Genomic DNA, 20,188 nt, shown 5'->3' on the forward strand with positions numbered 1-20,188 from the left:
GTACTTTTGTTTCTCTTCTTTCATTTTCCTTGTTCAGAGACTCTGCAGTTCCATTGCAGCTCTCATCTCTAGCCAAAGGTAATCTTTTTAGATAAGTATTCAGTTGCTCTGAATTTTGCTTAGAATTATAACCTATTTAATCACAGAAGAACCCTTGCAGATGTGAAGTGAAGTTCAAGGTTACATAAAATGACATCACAGTTTTAAAGTCTAGCACAGATTAAAAACCACAGGTGCAGCATTTCTATAAGACACACCGATGGGATGGCTGGGTGGCTCAGCGGTTAAGCACCTGTTCAGCCCAGGGTGTGATCCTGAAGACCCGGGATCGAGTCCCACATCAGGCTCCCTGCATGGAGCCTGCTTCTCCCTCTGCCTATGTCTCTGCCTCTTTCTCTCTCTGTGTCTCTCATGAATAAATAAAATCTAAAAAAAAAAAAAGAAAGACATACTGATTATCTCTTAAACTGCATACTGACTCCATTAGAACATTATTTTTTATTATTATTATTTTTTAATTATTTATTTAAGATCCCAGGACCCCAGGATCACAACTTGAGCTGAAGGCAGATACTCAACCACTGAGCCAACCAGGTGCCCTTAGAACATTAGTTTTTAAATAAAGTGTAGTGCATATAGGACAATCAGTCACTCAGTTCACACAGCCTTGAGAAGTTTTTCTTTTTTTTTTTTATAAACAATTTTTTTTAATTTTTATTTATTTATGATAGTCACAGAGAGAGAGAGAGAGGCAGAGACATAGGCAGAGGGAGAAGTAGGCTCCATGCACCGGGAGCCCGATGTGGGATTCGATCCCCGGTCTCCAGGATCGCGCCCTGGGCCAAAGGCAGGCGCCAAACCACTGCACCACCCAGGGATCCCCCAAGTTTTTCAGTTGGTCATGAAATGTGAGTGAGCTTGAGGCAATGTCCATTCCTAAGATTAAGCCACAGATTGGCTAAAGCTTTGGAACACCTCTACTTAAGAAGGCCATGTCTCTTTCTCCTTTCCTCACAGTTTAGTTTGGGAGTGTTTGGTTGTACATGGCTGGAATGCTTTGGATCACTTTGCAAACGAGGAAAGCCAGTGGCCTAAAATTCTGGCAGGATCTTGAGTAGACTGGTTTGTTCATTTCAGGCTGCTGGTAGGTAGGCCCCTCTAAGGCCCTTCATTCTTTCTTCTCTGACTCCTGGAACATTAATCAGAAGGTGAGTCTGAGCATCATCTTCTCTAATTCTTTGAACCAATGTCTGGCTAAAGCTGGAATGTCCAATACAGTATATTTAAGAATCATCCACAGCAAGAGGTTCTTCTGGTCTTCACAAAACCTGGAATTCCCATGAGGATGCCTGATCTTTACAATTGAAGTTAAGCTTCCAGGAAGCAGTTTGGTCTTTCTAATCCAAGCAGTCAGGGATTGAGTTAAAACACAAGCTTGAGGCTCCACATCCCTGGGCAGAAAGAGAGCTAGGGGCTGGTTGAGATGGTGGTGACTGTGTTGGTACTCGTGGGTGTGAGTGTGGCCCACGGTCCAGGAAACTGGTAATGCCTGTGGGTCAAATCAGATCCATGGTCCATTCTCCCAAGTAGGAAGCTAAACAGCCAATTTCTTGATTGTAGCCTGAAGCCTGAGTATGGCTCACAGGGTAGGGCCTCTGTATGCAGGAAGAGGAGGTGGACAAGGGATCTGGAAGCCAGGAAACAGAATTTGGGATCCAGATAGACATAGGAGCACTGCTGACGGAAATAGCTGGGACTGAGGTGCTAGGGGAGGGAGTGAATTGGTTCTACTCTGTAAACTCACTTCCTGAGCTGGAGATGTCTTCTTTTTGGCAGGTCTGACTTTGTTTTGACCTCCGTTCTGTTGTTCCTGCTGCTTGATGGTAGCACTTAGCTCTTTGATACTTAAACTATACCTGTGCCCTGGAGCTGAGCAAATTGAACTTCAACACTACTCCTTCCGCATGATGTCTGGCTTCCAGGTCTTAGGAAACAGGGGTTCAAACACATCGAGCTGAGCCTGGGTAAAAGTCGTCCTCTCCTGACACTATTTGGGGGGAGGTGGGTGGTAGCCAGGTAGCCCATTGATGAGGGGTATAGCAAGTCCGTGCCCCAAGTGGTCAGACCCAGCCCATTGACTTGTGTCAAGTGGGTTGCTTGAGATGAACCTTTGCGCTAAGGTTGTTGGGAGGTGCATGCATCGTTGGCCCAGATCAGGGGTCCCCAGCAGGAAGATCTCACTTCTCCCGGGGTGGGTTTGGAGTGCAGGAACCAATGCAGGGCAGATACGCAGAGGTGCTCTTTCCTGGCATCCTCTTCCTAGTTTTCTTCTAGGAGTCCTCCAGCTTCCAGCCTTAGGTTTGCCTCTAATCCATTTCGAGTTGACTTTTGTGTGTGATAGAAGATAAGACTACAGTTTCATTCTTTTGAATGAGGCTATCTAGTTTTCCCAAGGTTATTTATTGAACACGTCCTTCCCGTTTTGTGTCCTTTCCCTCCTCGCGCCCTCACTGGAGATCAGTTGATTGTGAATGTGTGTGGGTGTATTTCTGTGCTCTCTCTCCTGTTCCATTGTCCTACATGTGTGTCTTAATGCCAGGACCAGTTTGAGAAGAATTCGCTTGACTCCTTATTTAAATATTTGATAGAATTTACCAAGTGAAGCTAAGCTGTTGGTGCTTTTCTTTGTTGGGAAGCTTTGGATTACTAATTCAGTCTTTTTAATAGTTACAGATCTGTTCACATTTTCTGTTTCTTTTAATTCGGGCCTTCATTCAGATTGTGCATTTCTAGGATTTTCCCCATTTCTTCTGGGTTGTCCAGTATGTTGATGTGTAGTTCGCAGCAGTCTTTCATGATTTTTTTGTATTGTCTTTATATGACCTTTATATGTCTCCTCAGTTTCATTTCTGATTTTATTTATTTGAATATTCTTTTTTTCTTAGTCTAGGTAAAGGCTTGTCAATTTTGTTACTCTTTTCAAAAAACCAACTCTTAGTTGTGTTTTTTCCTATTTGTCTACTCTCTATTTTGTTTACTTATGCTCTAATCCTTATTGTTTCCATCTTCCTGCTTGCTTGGGGCTTAGTTTGCTTTTTTTCCAGTTCCTTGAAGTATAAAGTTAGCTTATTTATTTGGGATCTTACTTCTTTCTTAATGTGGGTGTTCATCACTATGAACTTCCCTCAGAGCATTGCTTCTGTTGCATCTCATAAGTTTTAAGATGTTGTGTTTTTATTTTTGTTTTTTCCCCCCAAGATATTTTCTAATTTCCCTTTTCATTTCGTCTATGACCTGTTGCTTGTTCAAGAGCACAGTATTTAATTTTCACGTGTTTGTGGACTTTTCCCGTTTCCTTCTGCTTTTGATTTCATTCCACTGTGGTCAGAAAATACACGCACGTGGTATGATTTGTCTTCCTAAATTTGCATAGTACATGTTTTCAAACAAGATATAAATTGTATCTGTTGAAAGCAAGTAGAGTTCCAAGGAAAGTGGACTCTGCAGAAGGAGATGAACACACAGGCAGTTTAGTAAGGAAGTTTTAGGATTAACACTTATGAACTGGGCAGAAAGCGAGACGAGGCGGCTGCGGTGCAGTTACAGGGAAGGCCTCAGCGGATCCCAAGGGGAGTGAGGAAGGAGGGATAGGCCTTCAGAATCATCCCAGGTTGGGGTGAGGGGCCATGCGTGGAGCAGGAGTTGGATGCAGGCTGCCCTTGGAGAAGGGGCACAACTTGGGTGAGGCGACTCTTTTCGCCTGAGAGCTGTCGGCTTTAGCACTCCCGGTAGCTGGGGGAGGAGACCCTGCAGCCGAGGCCTCGCAGCAGAAAGATCACAGCGTTCACTGCAGCGCATGTAGTATGTTACTGTACTTGCCTTTCTGGCCTAATGTTATGTTTTTGAGATTTATTTATATTGATATCTGTGGCTCTAGTCACTCATTTTTATTGCCTCGCTGTATTGTTTGTTTTTAAAGATTTTACTTATTTATTCATGAGAGACATAGAGAGAGAGAGAGGCAGAGACACGGGCAAAGGGAGAGACAGGCTCCTCGCAGGGAGCCCGTTGCGGGACTTGATCCCAGGACTCCAGGATCGCACCCTGAGCCAGAGTCAGACACTCAACTGCTGAGCCACCCAGGCGTCCCTGTATTCAGTTTTATAAATCCCTCACACGGTCTTTGATTTTTAAAAAAAATTTTAAAAAGGTTTTATTTATTTATTTGAGAGAGAGTGCATGCAGAGTGAAGGAAGGAGGAGCAGGGGAAGAGGGAGAAGCAGACTCTCTGTGGAGCAGGGAGCCCAGTGGGGCTTGATCCCAGGACCCTCAGAACATGACCTGAGCTGAAGGCAGACACTTCATTGACTGAGCCACCCAGGAACCCCACCACAAATATTTTAGAGATGTATTTATTTGAGAACGAGTGTGTGTGAGCGTAAGTGTGTGTGTGTGGGGGGGGGAGGGGTTGCAGAGGGAGAAGGAGAGAATCTCAAGCAGACTTGCAGCCGAGCAAAGAGCCTGACTGGGGGCTCAATCTCATGACCCTGAGATCATGACTTAAGCTGAAACTAAGAGTCAGACACTCAACTGCTGAGCCACCGAGGCACCTCTACATTTCCCTATTGACAGATGTTGAAGTTTTGTAATTTTTCACTATTGAAAACATGTGGCTCTGAGCATTATTTCCTTAGTGCATGCACTTAGTTCATCTGGGTCAGTATAACCAGAAAATTCCTGGGTCTTAGGATATGGACAACTTCAAATTTAGTACCCACGGTGTAATGATACTGCTCTCTGCAGTGGTTGTACCTTGCTGCATACCCCCAACACACTTGTCATCATCAGACTGATTCTGCCTGGTTCGTGGGTATGAATTGGTATCTCTTTGAGGTTTTAATTAGAACTTTGTTGAATTCCAGTGAGATTGAGAGTTGATGTGTTTGCTGGCTCCTCGGGTTTCTATTGTGAAGTGTTTATTCCAGTTATGTGCCCATTATCCTTTGGTTTCTTTCTTTTTTAAACATTTTTTATTTATTTGTTTGAGAGAGAGCGCACACAGAGGGAGAGGGAAAGGGAGAAGCAGACTCCCCACTGAACGGAAAGCCTGATGCGGGGCTTGATCCCAGGACCCCAAGATCATGACCTGAGCTGAAGGCTGATGCTTAACCGACTGAGCCACCCAGGTGCCCCTCCTTTGATTAATTTACATTAATTCTTAGGCAGTTTTTATATATTTTTCTTACCTATTCCTTGTTGTCCATATGTGTGTACAAATAGCTTCTCCTGGTTTAGGGCTTGATTGTTCACTTTTAAATAATACCTTTTGCTGAATAGGAGCTTCTCCTTTTAATGCAGTCAGATTTCATCAGTCCTTTTTCTTTGGCGTGGTTTCCTTTTTCCTTTTTTTTTTTTTTTTTAAATATTTTATTTATTTATTCATGAGAGACAGAGAGAGAGAGAGAGGCAGAGACACAGGCAGAGGGAGAAGCAGGCTCCCTGCAGGGAGCCCAACATGGGACTGGATCCCAGCACTCCGGGATCACAACCTGGGCTGAAGGCAATGCTAAACAGCTGAGCCACAAGGGCTGCCCGGCCTTGTTTCTTTGTGTCTTATTTTGCAAATTCTTCAGGGTAGGTCATATATTCTGCGTTTTCTATGGAAAGTTTTAAAGTTTTGCTTTGCACAGTCTCCCCTGTAATCTATCTCAAAGGGAGTTGTGTGTATATTGTGAGAGGTAGAAACTTGATTCTACTGTCTTCCAGAAAGCCAGTTTTCTTGCAGCCCTTACTGTGAGGGGTGCATCTTAGCCTCATGGCCCTTCTGTCATATTTCCATCTGTGGAGATCTTCTGGGGGCTATTTTGTTGCACTGGTCTGCCTCTTTTCCTGCTCCAATTTCACACTTTATTTTCTTTATTTCTTTGTGGTGTCTTGTGTGGTGGAGCAAATCCTCCCTTCTTGCTCTACTTAAAAATTGTCCCTTCTTACTGTCTTTTGCTCTCCCATATGCATTTTAGAGTCATGTTCCATGAAAAACCTTTCTTTGATTGAGTTCATGCATTGAATTTATACATTAATTTGAGGAGAATTGATATCTTTATTGAACACTAGATGTTTTTCTGTTGATGTCTTATTTAATACCTGTATGTAGATCTTCTTACTCTACACAAAACGTTTATAACTTTACCTTTCTACTAAATACTGACACTTTCGTGTTAATAAATAAGTATCTTTACTAACAATTTAATGACAACGTAATCCATTACGTGGCTCGACAGTCACTTATTTAACTCACTTACTTAACGGTGCTCCTATTGACATTTAGATAAACATACTTCACAGTGATTATTCTGGAACTCCCATCTTTCCCATCACAAAATTATATATGCAGCTATGTTTTATTCTCATAATGCTAGGATATTCTGTATGATTAAATATCTGAGATGTTGATATGTTCAGATGTAAGATATAAGAAATATAGATCTAACTTATTTTCTTCCCATGTGGTTAACCAGTTTTTGCGTACTTTGTCTTTTTGGTTTGACTGACCTTGCCTGTTTTATTCACCATCCAGCAGCCAGCAACAGTGCACTCAATAAATGTTTGAATATGTGGACCAATTTTTAATATTTGTTTTAGTTTTAGAAGTGTTACTCCTTTCCATTGATCTATTTATTCTAAGCCTATACCACAGTTTGAATTATCAGACCTGGTAGTACAGGACCCCCTTCATCATCATCATTATCATCATCATTATCATTATTACTATTTTTCAGATTTTTCTGGGCAATTTCCAGAAAAGGATCCTTTTCCTTTCACATGAACTCTAAGACTTTGTGCATAGGGAGAGGGTGAATCTCAAGCAGACTCCCCGCTGAGCGGGACTCCGGACTTGAGGCTTGATGCCACGACCCTGAGATCATAACCTGAGCAGATGTCAAGAGTTGGACAGTTAACTCACTGAACCACCCAGGCACCCCTGTGTAAGCTTTAAAAGTTGGTCATTCTTCCTTTAAAACTGTTGTGATTTTGATTGACAGTATATTAGTTTTTTGAAAATTTAAAGGCATTTATATTTAAATTTTCTGGCCTAATAAGTACTGCATATTCATCTAGTTTGCAAATTCTGGAACTTTTTGTTTAGAGAAGATAAATCCCCAGATTTCTTTTTCGATTAAAATTCAAGGCAATTAAAGAAATTCATTGCAGCAAACAGAATCATGCCACATGTTTATTCTGTAAAGACAAAATGTTTTTCTATATTGAGCAGCACTTCAAAGGCTTTGCCTCCTCCTCAAAAAACATGGCTCGCATGGTACCACATGTTCCCTGTCCAGACAGATTCTTGAAAATAGATAATAATTTATGTGCTATTTGGTCAAATAAGTGTTTTTTTTTTTTTTTTAAACATAGCCTACTTTCTTCCACAAATCTTTAAAGGAATTCAGGGCCCTTACTTCTCTGATATACCTTTTTAATGGTAAGGAAATAGGATTCAAAGCTTGTCCGGCATGAGGGAAGTCTGCATAACTCTTTTTCACACCTGCTTGGATTCTGGCAGTGGTATTTGCTAAGTGAAAGATGAAGGCTGGTTTGTCATGTATTTTCACAGAGCACTGATGGCTCCAGGCCAACTTGTTTAGCCTTTGTCTTTTTTCTTGCATAAAACTGCCTATTTTTCACTTCAAATGGGGGTGTTAGGCACTCCAGAGATGTTTGTTCTTGTCGTGTGCACACCATCTGTGATCTCCTGGCATCTTAGACAGGTTCCCAAATTGGCTGAAGTGTTCGTCAGTGTGCAGAACAGTCGGGATTCTGGCCTGTGTCGGCTGTTGTAACCGGCGCTGCAGCACTCACCTGAAGTCTCCTACATAGGGGCTGTGGACTCATTTTTGAAGAGTTTAAAAAAATTCTTTAGAATGATTTTAGATGTGTGGAAATGTTACAAATATAGTACAGAGAGTTCCCATGTGTCCTTCACCCAGTTACCCCCGTTGCTGACTCTTAAATTATCATGCTGCATTTGGCACAATTAAAGAACAAATATTGGTACATTACTATTAGCTAAAACCCACACTTTATTCAGATTTCACTAGTTTTTCCCTAATGTCTTTTTCCTGTTCTAGAACCCACCCAGGATATCACGTTACATTTTTGTCATCCTGTCTCCTTAATTTCTTCTGGCAGTTTCTTAGACTTTGCTTGTTTCTGATGACATTGTCATTTTGGGGAATACTGGCCAGATGTTTTGTAGAATGTCCCTCGGTTTGGGTTTTTCTGTTTTCCCTGATTACACCGGGGTTTATGGGTTTTCGAGAGGAAAACCACAAAAGTGAGGTAATATTCCTACCACACTGTATAAAGGGAACATGCCATCATCATGACTTCCCCCATGATGTTAACCTTGATCACCTGGCTAGGGGTAGTGTTGGCAGGCTTCTCCCTGTAAATTTATTCCCCACCGTTTTCCACACTGCTTTTCAGAAGCAAATCACTAAGCACAGTGTAGATTCAATTTAAGAATTTTGTTAATTGTCTCATCTATGTGTGTCCTGTTATGTTTAACCCATGCCTGTTATTTTTTTATATTCCAAATATGTAGATTTTGTGTTTCAAGCTCTAAGAATAAAAAAAGTTGTCTAGGCTTAAGAAAGATTTGAAGTAGTTCATAGCCATGTTGAGTCTTTATTCCATTCCTCTAATGTTTGTTTTTTTTTTTTGGTTTCATTTAAAAATTTTTATACCCTGGAGGCACCTGGGTGGCTCTGTCGGTAGAGCATGAAATTCTTGATCTCTGGTATTGAGTTCAAGCCCCACATTGGGTGTAGAGCTTACTTTTAAAAAATTACAAAAATCTTTATGCCCTGTACCTTGTACCATACAGACTGCTTTGTTCTGCTCAGATGGCTATACAGCTTGTACTTTGTATTTCTAGCCCAAGGGAGCTTCAGTTCTCTCTTGTTGTTGGGGAAAAAAGTTCAGCATAAGAACATGTTTATCCATATTGAAGCTTATCTAGTAAACATCACAATATATTTATTCTACGTAATATGATGGAAATCTTTTTTGTATATAAAATTATGTTAAAGACTTATGAGTTCTCATGCTCTTGGACACCTGTCCTGATATCATAGTAGGCAAGCCTGCCACACGCCTGTCACCTGGAAAGCAGCTGAACTTTAGGAGTTCAGATTACAGATCGCTTGTTGTCATGTTGTTTGTGGGGTGAATTTCTCAATGACTTTGATTTTTTTTTTGTCTGATTACTCCTGCACTCAAGTGACTTTATTTACATTTCTACCTCCAGTCAGTTTCTAAGTAAAAATTTAAAAAGGGGGAAAGAATTTTAAAAGAATAATGTATCTTTGTTTTAGCATCTAATTGGAATGTTCTTGAAATAATATGTAAATTAGGTTTTTGTTCATTAAATCAACAGTTTATGTGTTCTTAGGGAGCTTAACTGTTTCAAAAAATCTCATGAGAAATTGATGATGTCCCCAAATATCAATTCTGCAAATCCACATCTGCAGACACTTAATTTCATAGAGAGATGTGAGTGTTTCATAGAGCAGGACTGGTTAGAGCGTATTTTCAGAACATGAAAAACTTCACGTTCCTTCTTACCATGAGCATATTTAAGAAATCGTTTTGAGTATGTTAGAATATTTTGTCTTGTAGCCAGTCTTGGAGTTCAGTCCGAGGGGGAGAAGTTAAAAAAATACATTTTAAAAATAAGTTTTTGCTCACTTCATGACCACTTGGTGTGACAGCTCAGAATCAGAGTACCGCTTTGAATCAACCACACGGGAAATCCTTTCCCTGGCCCCTTAAGGCTACTTTCAGTCCGTCAAAAGGTTCTTAAATTCCTGTGGGGGATTCCCACCTGTTCTATTCTAAGTCTCTTTTAAGGTGCTTATACATATGTAGAATGTAGAATAGTATTGCATACATTTCTGTCTCAGTTGTATGAGGGCTGTTCAGTGTACCGCTCCTTTGTTTTAAGATTAGTCATTCTTTTTTCTAAGTATAGGTGTGCAAGAGTGAGAAAGGCTGAGCAGTTTCAAGTGGAGTACAAAGAATTAATTTGTCCTCAGGTCAGTTAAAGAGCTATTGTTAAGTAGACAATCTTTGGGTAGCTGCTGGCTCTTTTATAGTCAGTAAGGAGAGCTGTGCAGAGCTTTGCATCCGGGAGCCCCCTTCCCTCCCTTGGCCCATACTCACACCCACTGTGGTCTTGCTGCTGAGCTGCGGGCCCTCCCCTCCTGGGGGCTCAGAGTTAGGCATATTTCTGCTGCTCATATCTGGCAGGTACGCTTCCTGCGGTTGCTATTCAAATCATTGTCCTAAGGCCTTGAAGTGATCTTTAAAAAGAAGATAAATATTGAGCCATTTTGGATGGGAGGATATACTGGCTGAAGCGTCATGCACTGTCCTATGTAACTGGTACACTGCGAGGAAGTCCATCAGGAAAGTTCTGTGTGGACCCACTGTGCTGTGCCCTGGACACTTGCCTGAGCCTGTGTGAAGGGATGCCATGGCTTCTATAGGGACACTCATGTCTGTTTAGTTTCCTTGCCCCCCAGGAACATGTGAACCACCCCTCAGCAGTAGACGGGAGCCTGCCATCAACCCTACGGCTCTACAGGCATGCTTGGAAGGTCTTAGAACCAAGTGCACATTTTCTAGCGTGAGAGGAAGACACATCTGGGCACAGAAGGCAGCCCCTGGGCCTGGTCTGCCGTGTCCTGCAGCACCTACCCAGACCTCAGTGGGTTTGTTCCAGACGTCAGAAAGAGGAGGGCAAGTCTACAGGCATTGAAAAGTCCTCTCGCCCCTATTGGAAAGCCAACAAACAGTAAAAAAAAAAAAAAAAAAAAAGAGTTCCTCCTGAATTACCCTGGTTCATCTCCAGACCTTTATATTCCCTCAAACCTACCTAACATGTGTTGAAAACTAAAATTTTTTTAAAGATTTAAAGAGAGAGCCAGAGCCAGAGTCAGAGCCAGAGCCAGAGGAAGAAGCAGGCTCCATGCAGGGAGCCTGACGTGGGACTCGATCCCAGACGGGATCATGCCCTGGACTGAAGGCGGCCCTAAAACGCTGAGCCACCCAGGCTGCCTCAAAAACGAAATTTTTTTTGTTCTGGTGCCAAGAAGATTCAGATCTGTCAGGATGCTTTAAACTTGTTAATTCATCTCTAATTTTCCCCTTTTAAATTGTGCTCTCCTCTAAGGTCCTCTGTATTTTTTCCCTCTTGTTGTTAAAGTAGAGGAAATTGTACATTTCCCTCAGCCCTCGTTGGGCCGTCTGTGCTTCTTGGTGGATTTGAGCGGATCAGGAAGTGTCACTCTGCGCTGGAGCTGCAAGGGGGTGCTGTATGGACCGTCTTATGGATTCCAGCTCCACCTCCGTGGGAGACAGGCTGTCTTCAGAGCCAGAGTACATTTGGGCATGGTTTCCTAGCTGTGCCTGGATTCCCCCTTGGACTACATGGTTTTCCAACTTTATCTCCTTAACACAGAGATGCAGAGACATCACTCTTAATGTTGCATTATCTATCAGATTTTGACTTGATCCAAATCAGAGCGTCTACAAGCAGGTTGCATTGGGGGATGGAACACCTGTGCCCAGAAGGTTGACTCCTGTCCTGTGGGCTATTGTTAGCATTCATTCATTCAACAGACATTTATTTATTAACGTGCTCATTTTGAGCCAGGCTCTGAGATGAGGTAAATGTCCGGAAATAAAAAGACTCAGTGCTGTCTTAAGTAAGCCTCCAGTCTAGTGAAGGAGGGCAGGGTAGTGGTAGCTCTGATGTGGAAGCACCAGGGAGGGCCTGCAGTCCAGATACTCAAGGCAGCCTTCTAGAGAAACTGACATAAGACCCAGGTCTGGGAGGATAGATACAAGGAAACAGAGAACATGGAGGTTGTGATAAGCAGAGGGAAGACAGAAAGCCAGGGGAAATGTCAGGCTCTGTGGGTTGCTCTCAGGGGAGGTTGCTCTGGATTCATAGGTTGAAGACTAAGGAACGTGCTGGAAAATGCAGGGCATTAGGACCTGTTCGAGGTTAGGGTTTGTTGAAGAGAATATCTCAGACAGTTTCGTTATGAACACATGCCAACATTTTATTGCAGTCTTGCAGTGCAAGGGAAGATTCACTCTTGGTAGGGAAGAAAGAATGATTGAATCCTCATTGAAAAGAATGGTTAAAAATCTCTAGACTCTAAGTAGTCTAGTTGATAATTGATAGTCATCTGGGTGAATGGTAATGAGTTTTGCAGAACAAGCCTTAATCTTTTTAAAGTTCATTTTAAAATTGCATCAGAGGGCAGCCCGGGTGGCTCAGCGGTTTAGTGCCGCCTTCAGTCCGGGGCCTGATCCTGGAGACCTGGGATGGAGTCCCACGTCGGGCTCCCTGCATGGGGCCTGCTTTTCCCTCTGCCTGTGTCTCTGCCTCTCTCTCTTTCTCATGAATAAATAAAATATTAAAATATATATATATATAAAATTGCATCAGAAAGAAAATTGTATCTGAAATGCGGTTGGTTTCTCCTTGCTAGGATGTTGTGAATAAATAGTAGGCAACCTGGTTTCGGTTGCAACCTGGTTTGGGGCAATTTTTTTTAAAGAGGTTCAAGGTCACAGTAGAGTGCAGGCCACTTTTAAGGGTTCTGCTGATGAAGAGTTTGGTAAGCTAAGTCGAGGGGAGTTTGGATTTTTATCCTGAGGGGAGTAAGGGACCATTGCCACTGAGCGAAGTCTAAACCCCAGCCATCAGGGTGGGCATGGTTGAGCCGTGGTGTGAGGATGCTGCGTTAGCAGAATAGTCTCATTTTCTAGGGAAACACTGTTGAGGGCTTCCACTCTAGGTGTGTCTCTTCCTACCCCACAGCCCGGAAAAGCTGAGACAGCCGTGTAGCTGGGGAGTAGAGGTGGAAGTTTGCCGTTGCTTTTCCTCCAGCAGAGTTAGTTTTAACTTACTCAGTTTTACACGATGATTATTCTGACCACAGTGAAAGAAAATACGATAATGTTAAGAGGATTCTGAGAAGGTGTTGTAAGAAGCAGCCAGGCTGGGATAAGGGCTGAGAAAGGAGTCCGAGGCCCTTCTGATGGAATTGCCCTGTGTCCAGCCCCGGCCCCATCTCCCTGCTCTTCTCCGTTGCTGGGCCTGATCCCATCTCTGTCCTGAGGCAGCAGAGGCGGCCTCGGAACCATGCTGTCTTCTGGCCTTGGCCTCGAGGCTGTTATCGATATTCCTGCTCTAGTTTGCTCTCATTACATAAGATTCTGTCCTTCCCCGGGAGTCTGCAGGCAGAGCCTCCTTCCGTGCATCTACTGGGGTTAAAGTAGAAACTTCAGAGGTGCCCCCGCCCTAGGCTGCGTATGTGCTGGCATGGGGTGGGGGGAAATCTGTGTTGCTAATGAAGTCCTGGTGTCATTGTGGGCAGAGGTGTAGACAGGCTGCAAGAAATACCAGGGAACCTGACCTGGGGGTAGGTCTGCGGTGTTTTGGAGGGAGAGGGGAGGGCAGTCGCACCCCTCTGACTACTCGCCTTTGTCATGTCCACGGCCTCAACTGTTCCTGCGTCTTCTCTGTTTTCTTTTGTTGTAACATTTCGTCGTTCTCATGTCAACACATTGCCATGAAAATAATGCTCTGCAATTAACTGATTGGGATTGAATGGGCATATTCGAATCTACAGTTTCTTCTAAACTTGATGTGACCAGCAACCTGTTTTTAGCTTTTATTCCTGTTAGAAATCCGTATTCAAAATATATATTCTCCTTTTTTTTTTTCAATGTTACCCAGATTGCAAAAATACCTGCCTCTAAGAACTCCGGAAGACTTACTTTGTGGGCGCAAAGTAGTGAGTCATGCCTGCAGGCTTGGAAAAGAGTTTATTGGAACCTCTTTGAGAGGCTTCCCAGGCAACCATTTATACACTCATGAAAGGATGCAGAACGAAGAGATTCACACTTGGAAATTTTAATCTTCATATGCATTCCCTGTCAGATCAAGACCTCCGTTTGTGTTTTGTTTGTTAAAAAGAAGTAAGTGAAAAAAGCTTAACAATTAAAGAAAAATTCCCTAAGACGTGTGTGTGTGTGTGTGTGTGTGTGTGTGTGTGTGTGTTGAATTGTGTTGTGCTTCATACTTACCTTTTGAACAGTGCTCCACTGGTGGGAATGCTTGTATGTGTGAATGCTGGCTTACTTGGGAAAGCAAGAGAGGAGTTACTGCTCAAACTGATTTTGGGTAAGCCGGGAAGTTATTTGAAAAAAAACAGGTGATCTTTTCATGTACCTGTTTCGGAGTTTGCAGTCATCAGGAGAACTTCCAGCATGTGGAGAAGAGAAGTTTATTCATCATTTGCTGCTGCTTTGAGTATTCATGCTTGAATTTGTGTTTATCCGTCCGTCTGCCTTAGATTCTGCTGGCGCATTCTGCTCCGCAGCATGAGGGCAAGGGTGGAAGGGCCATCCAGGAACAGGAATGGGGGACTCTTCCAGCAAGCAGACACAGGCTCCACTTGCTAAAGATTTCCCTCTAACTCCTCACTTTCATCCTCCCTACAGAGGTTTCTTCTTGGATGACCATGAGGATAAGATAAACATTTCTCTTCCACTGTGAAACACGAACGCTCCCAGACCTTATTTAATGTGGGCTTTCATTAAATTCTATGTTCGTGAATACGGTGGTGTTCTTCATGCACCAGTGGAAGAGGAAAATCCTGCTAGTTCTGTGACAGACTCGTTTTCAGCAGTGTTAGAAATCATCTGAAAAGAACCAGAATATTAAAATATCAGCAGTGCTAATTTTAAATTGGGTTATGTTGTGATCCCAGATCAGGTGTTCCATAGAAATGTTACAAACGAGATGGAAGTACAGAGAATGACTGTCTTCTGCCCTAGACTGAGAGAAGCCACTTCTCTACTATGAGCACCTGTGGGCTTTATGAACATTTTGAGCCTTTAGTCATAATAACTTGAATGCCTCAAGAAAAGAAATGCCTTTTCTTTTGGATGCCTCAATTGATTCCCTTCTATCAGAACAGCTCTGAGACTCTCCTATTGCAGACATGTGACAGAGGACATAGGGGAATGCTCTTGTTACAGTTTATTTTTCCCTTCCCTGGTTTCTAGATCTGTGGAAGAAATTAGGATTGCACATCCTGGTCTGGAGCCAAGGCCTTGGGCTTTTTTTCCCCTCCTACCACAAAAGTGAAAATTTTCTGATTCTTAGAGTAAAAATGTATGTAAGTGTACTTAATTCTCAAGTCCACTGACTTCTTAGTGGTATTGATAATGGAGCTCTGTTCTTAATTTTAACTTGTTTCATTTAATTACCAATTTGAAATGTTGGGCTGTAGTTTAGGAGCTGCCTTAAATTAATTTTAAACAAGGCAGGTTACAAATAAGGTAATCCCTCATTTATTTCTAAATATCCACATTTTCACATTTTTTGTGATATAAAAATTGACATATTGATTGATCCCTGCATTCATCCACTGAATATCTCTGATTTGCCAGTCACTGTACCAGGCACTGGGAGTAGCGATTAAGACTTAGTCTCTATTTTAAAGGTACTGAAGGGGATCCCTGGGTGGCTCAGTGGTTTAGTGCCTGCCTTTGGCCCAGGATGTGATTCTGGAGTCCCGGGATCGAGTCCCACATCGGGCTCCCTGCATGGAGCCTGCTTCTCCCTCTGCCTGTATCTCTGCCTCTCGCTCTCTGTCTCTCATGAATAAATAAATAAAATCTTTAAAAAAAAAATAAAGGTACTGAAAAGTCCACAAAGAGAGAGACATGTAAATAAAAATCCTTATAAGAATTGCAAATACTTCTGTGGCAGTTATCATATTGCAGGCACCCTCTTAAGTGCTTTCTAGGCATTTAACTCCTGCATTGATACAAAAGCCCCCTGAAGTTCTTTCTCTTATGCATACATAAGTTCAGAGGTTAGGTACTTGTACTTTGTCATAAAGCTTGTGTTATTTAACAATCAGATGTATTAAATGCACTAACAGACCTGCTCAGGGAGTCCCCTCGCAGAACAGGGTAGCATCTGGTTGGAAAGATGGGGACTAGACATGTGGGTATCCATGAAAATTTCCTGAAGTAAACAACTCCTGTACAGATCTATTCAGAAGAATGGAAGAACCCTGAAATACATCTCCAGTAACATGAAGTACTGCATCATAAATGTGTCCATCGGTTGAATCAGTGAGAGTATTACAGAGTATTGACAGGGAGAGAGTAAAAACTACGCCAGATCCCTGTGACCTTAAGTATAAATGACAAGGAAATAGATTTCCAATGTTGAGGCAGGCCCTCCAGTTAGTGTAAGATATGATAAAAACTTGGCATTTAAAAAAAATCTAATGAGGGATGCCTGGGTGGCTTAGTGATTGTGCGCCTGCCTTCAGCTCAGGGTGTGATGCTGGGATTCGGGGACTGAGTCCCACGTCGGGCTCCCCACAGGGAACCTGCTTCTCCTTCTCTGTCTCTGCCTCTCTAGCTCTGTATCTTATGAATAAATAAAATCTTTTTAAAAAATCTAATGAAAGTATTAATTATACTGCTAACATGTAAGTAAATGTGTGACCCCTTTGAACATTCTCAGATAAATTTCCCAATCACTGAACTTTTTTTTTAAAAGATTTTACTCATTTATTTGAGAGAGAGCACGAGAGAGAGCCGGAGCCAGAGGGGAGAGGCAGAAGGAGAGGGAGAGGCAGACTCCCCATTGTGCAGGGAGCCTGACACAGGGGCTCCATCCCAGGACCCTGGGATCATACCTTGAGCCAAAGGCAGGCGCTTAACCAGCTGAGCCACCCAGGCATCCCCACTGAAGATTTTCTCTTAGGAAAAGTTCTACTAACCTGTAGAAATAATGGACTAGTATTTATTTTGAATAAATGCAGGGGAAAGATAGATTTCTTTCAGAATAAAAACTGGCAGGAACTACCCAACTAGGTAGATTAGTATTATCATTGCAGAGTGACAAAACTGCTCAGAAGGTGGGGTTGGTGGCCCCTGTGCTTGGTGTGGTGGGACTAGATTTTTGCTTTTCTACCTTCTGGTAACAACTCCTGATTTTTACAAGCATCAAGCCATAAGGATAACCATCTTTTGTCCCCCTTGTAACCGTGACTTGCTGACACTCTCGTTAATCCCACCATCACTCATGACTGCTTCATTGTTCTCCACCCCGCCTCAGCTCATTGGATGACTAACCTACTTCCCTGACTACAAGGGTTTGGGGGCTTCTATCACTGGTGATCTTCCCTCCAACTTACTCCATCTCCCCCTCTCTAGGCCTTGTCTGCTCATGGCTCAGATTGATATTTTCTATTTTCCATGCACTCCCTTCCCCCACACTACATTGCCCATCCACCTTGTCCCCTACCTTCTCTTTTGATCCCACTGGGACCTCTAGTTTGCTGACTCCTTTGCTCTGAACCTTTCCATCTTTATTTTCGTCCTGATTGAACTTAGAACCCATAATCCAAGTATTAAATCAGTTCTACTACACGTCCTGACCATTTTGTCCTTTTTTTTTTTTTAATTTTTTAAATTTATTTATGATAGTCACACAGAGAGAGAGAGAGAGAGAGAGGCAGAGACACAGGCAGAGGGAGAAGCAGGCTCCATGCGCCGGGAGCCCGACGTGGGATTCGATCCTGGGTCTCCAGGATCCCGCCCTGGGCCAAAGGCAGGCGCCAAACCGCTGCGCCACCCAGGGATCCCCCATTTTGTCCTCTTGCTTGCACCTGGGCTCCTGAGCAGTGCTGGAGAAAGGCCTGCACCTGGGCAGATTGGGCCTGGCCTGTTGACATAAAATCAGGCAATTGCTCAGCGCTGTGCACCATGTGTTTCTTCTTCTGGCTAGCTGTCTGCCACCCCAATTCTCCATGGTTACTCTTATTAAACTGTCTTCAACCTTAGGCCTGCTCCTCCTCCTTGCTTCTCTGGTCAGATGATGCACTCCTATATTCCCCGGGCAGTCCTGCCTGCCACTGAGCCTCCTCTTATCCCTTGGTACCCATGAGCTGACGACAACCTGGTTTTTCTTCTACTTTCCTTTTTTTTTTCTCTTTTTTTTTCTTCTACTTTCCATACTGTCTTAGTTAACTTTCTTGTTTCATCTCTTGTCAAACTGACTTCTGTCAGAAGGCAAGTACAAGATGTCTGTTTCCTCTTTCACGTACAGTAAAACATTTTTGCCTTTCTGTCCTTTGCCTTCTGCTGGAGAAAACTGGGATTTGTTGTAGTGTGGCAGGCTCCTGGTGCTCTCATGATGTGTGTGGGACTGCTTTGTGTGGCCATAGGATGTCACCCTGTGGCTAGCTGCTGCGTTTGGCTGCATGCAGTAACCATCTCTCTTGGCTGATGAATGGATCTGCACTCTGCAGAGATTGTCCTATAGTGTTTATTCTGCATCCACACAAGGGAACTTGAGATTTACATCTTTCGGATTAGAAATGGGCAGGAATCTCCTAGATAGATTAGTTTTATGATTATCGTAGTGCTCTGCATGTGTTGTCTTTGGTGTGGGTCAGCAGTGCCTTTGTAGGTTATTGAGGTGCAGTGAGGTGGCCCTTTGGTTCCTGCTTCTGGCCAGTCAAGCTCAGATCTTCTTTTCTACACTTCATGTGTGCATTCTCTGACCTGCACTGGGGGGTTGCTGCCCACTTCTCTGCTGCTCCTTGCAATAGCTGCCCCTCCCACCTGCTGCCTCTGTGTGCCTCCTTACTCCTTTCATGCAACACCCCCCACCCAACTTTTCTTTTTTTGTATATATCTTTGGTTGGCTTTCACATAAAAATACGTACATTTAGTAGACACAATTCATTGATTTATTAACTATTTAGTTCCAGAACTGGGCATCCAGGAAGGATGCAAACACCAAGAGGAGGACGGAGCTATCCTTCTGGTGATCATAAGAGAGAAGCATCCAAGTGTATAATTCCAGTATATTATAGTAAAGATTGTTAAAGTCTGTGCTGAGCATTTTTTTTCCATCACTTCATATCATCTTGAAAACAATCCTGTAAGGTTGCTGATTTTTTTGGTCCTCATATTACAGAGCAGAACACTAAGCTCTGAGAAGTGAAGTCACTTGGCTAAAGTCACATAAACAGCAGGTCACCCAGTGGGAAATATAGCCCCACCTTGGAGCTGCAAGGCTCATGCTCCTCACTGCTGTATTCAACAGCTTTCCTTCTCTTCCACATCGCCTCTTTCAGAGGGCTGACCCTAAGCAGTAGGATCTAATAATAGACTCTTGACAGACTGAATAGTAGTGAGGAGCTGGAGAACTCTAACCAGCTGGAAGTCATTTATTACGGTGTTTCTATTTTTGTGTTGTTTCTGTGGAATTGCAGGAAAATTATATCACCTCTATTCAGGTAATAGAGAATTTGTTATCACGAGACTTTTCATGTGTAACCTGTTCTATACAAAAATATCTTATTTGCCCATCTGTTACCTTCTTAAGAGCCGGATTCAAATTTCTTCTTCAGTATAGGTTTGAAATTTTAAGTGCTTGACAGCTGAAAGAGAAAAAAAATAGGGTTTATTTGTCACAGAGGATATAAAGGAACCACTTTCTGTATTACTGAAGATGCAGTGTTACTAGTAATGATCCACATATTTCCATTCCAGTTAGCTGGAAACTAGCACCCTAGCACCCATGCATCCCTCGGAGGAGCCAGACCTGCTCCTGTCTTGGACTGGGCCTGAGCCTGGGCCTGGAGTGCTGATAGGGGTGGGGCTTTGGGTCTTTTGGGGGTGGGCATGGGGAGCAGCTTCAGTTTCCTGATCTGATCATAGTAGTTCCTACCCTCTCCCCTACTGTGACTACTTTTGTTTTTATTGTTTCACTCTAACCAGCCAGTTCACAGATTATTTTCAGAGATGGCTCTGTGAGAACTACTTAGTTAATTTATTCAATAAATGCTTGCTGAGTACCCACCTAGTTTCCGGGGTAGGGTGCACCCCCAATCCTGTTGTGCAGATGAGCAGAGCCACTGGTTGGGCACTGCAGGAATGGTGCCCATCTGCCCAGATCCTCTGGGCCCTCGCCCACCCCAGTCATCGGTCATGTCAGATTCCCAGTGATTGGGCCCCGGTTCCTCCGCAGTCTCCTTGGTGTGAGGCTAAAGTAGGTGGCTCC

At 43.1% G+C, this 20,188-nt stretch overlaps 1 protein-coding gene and 1 pseudogene across 1 annotated transcript in view; one reads left to right on the forward strand and one right to left on the reverse strand.

Annotated features, from left to right (window-relative positions):
* The window catches only part of LOC112928940 (uncharacterized), a 158,544-nt gene that overhangs the window by 64,771 nt on the left and 73,585 nt on the right, over positions 1-20,188 (forward strand). The gene's annotated exons all lie outside the window — the stretch shown is intronic.
* Positions 1,320-19,247, reverse strand: LOC112928983 (homeobox protein OTX2 pseudogene; annotated as a pseudogene).

Source organism: Vulpes vulpes, chromosome 7 (assembly GCF_048418805.1).
Source record: "Vulpes vulpes isolate BD-2025 chromosome 7, VulVul3, whole genome shotgun sequence".
NCBI lineage: Eukaryota > Metazoa > Chordata > Mammalia > Carnivora > Canidae > Vulpes > Vulpes vulpes.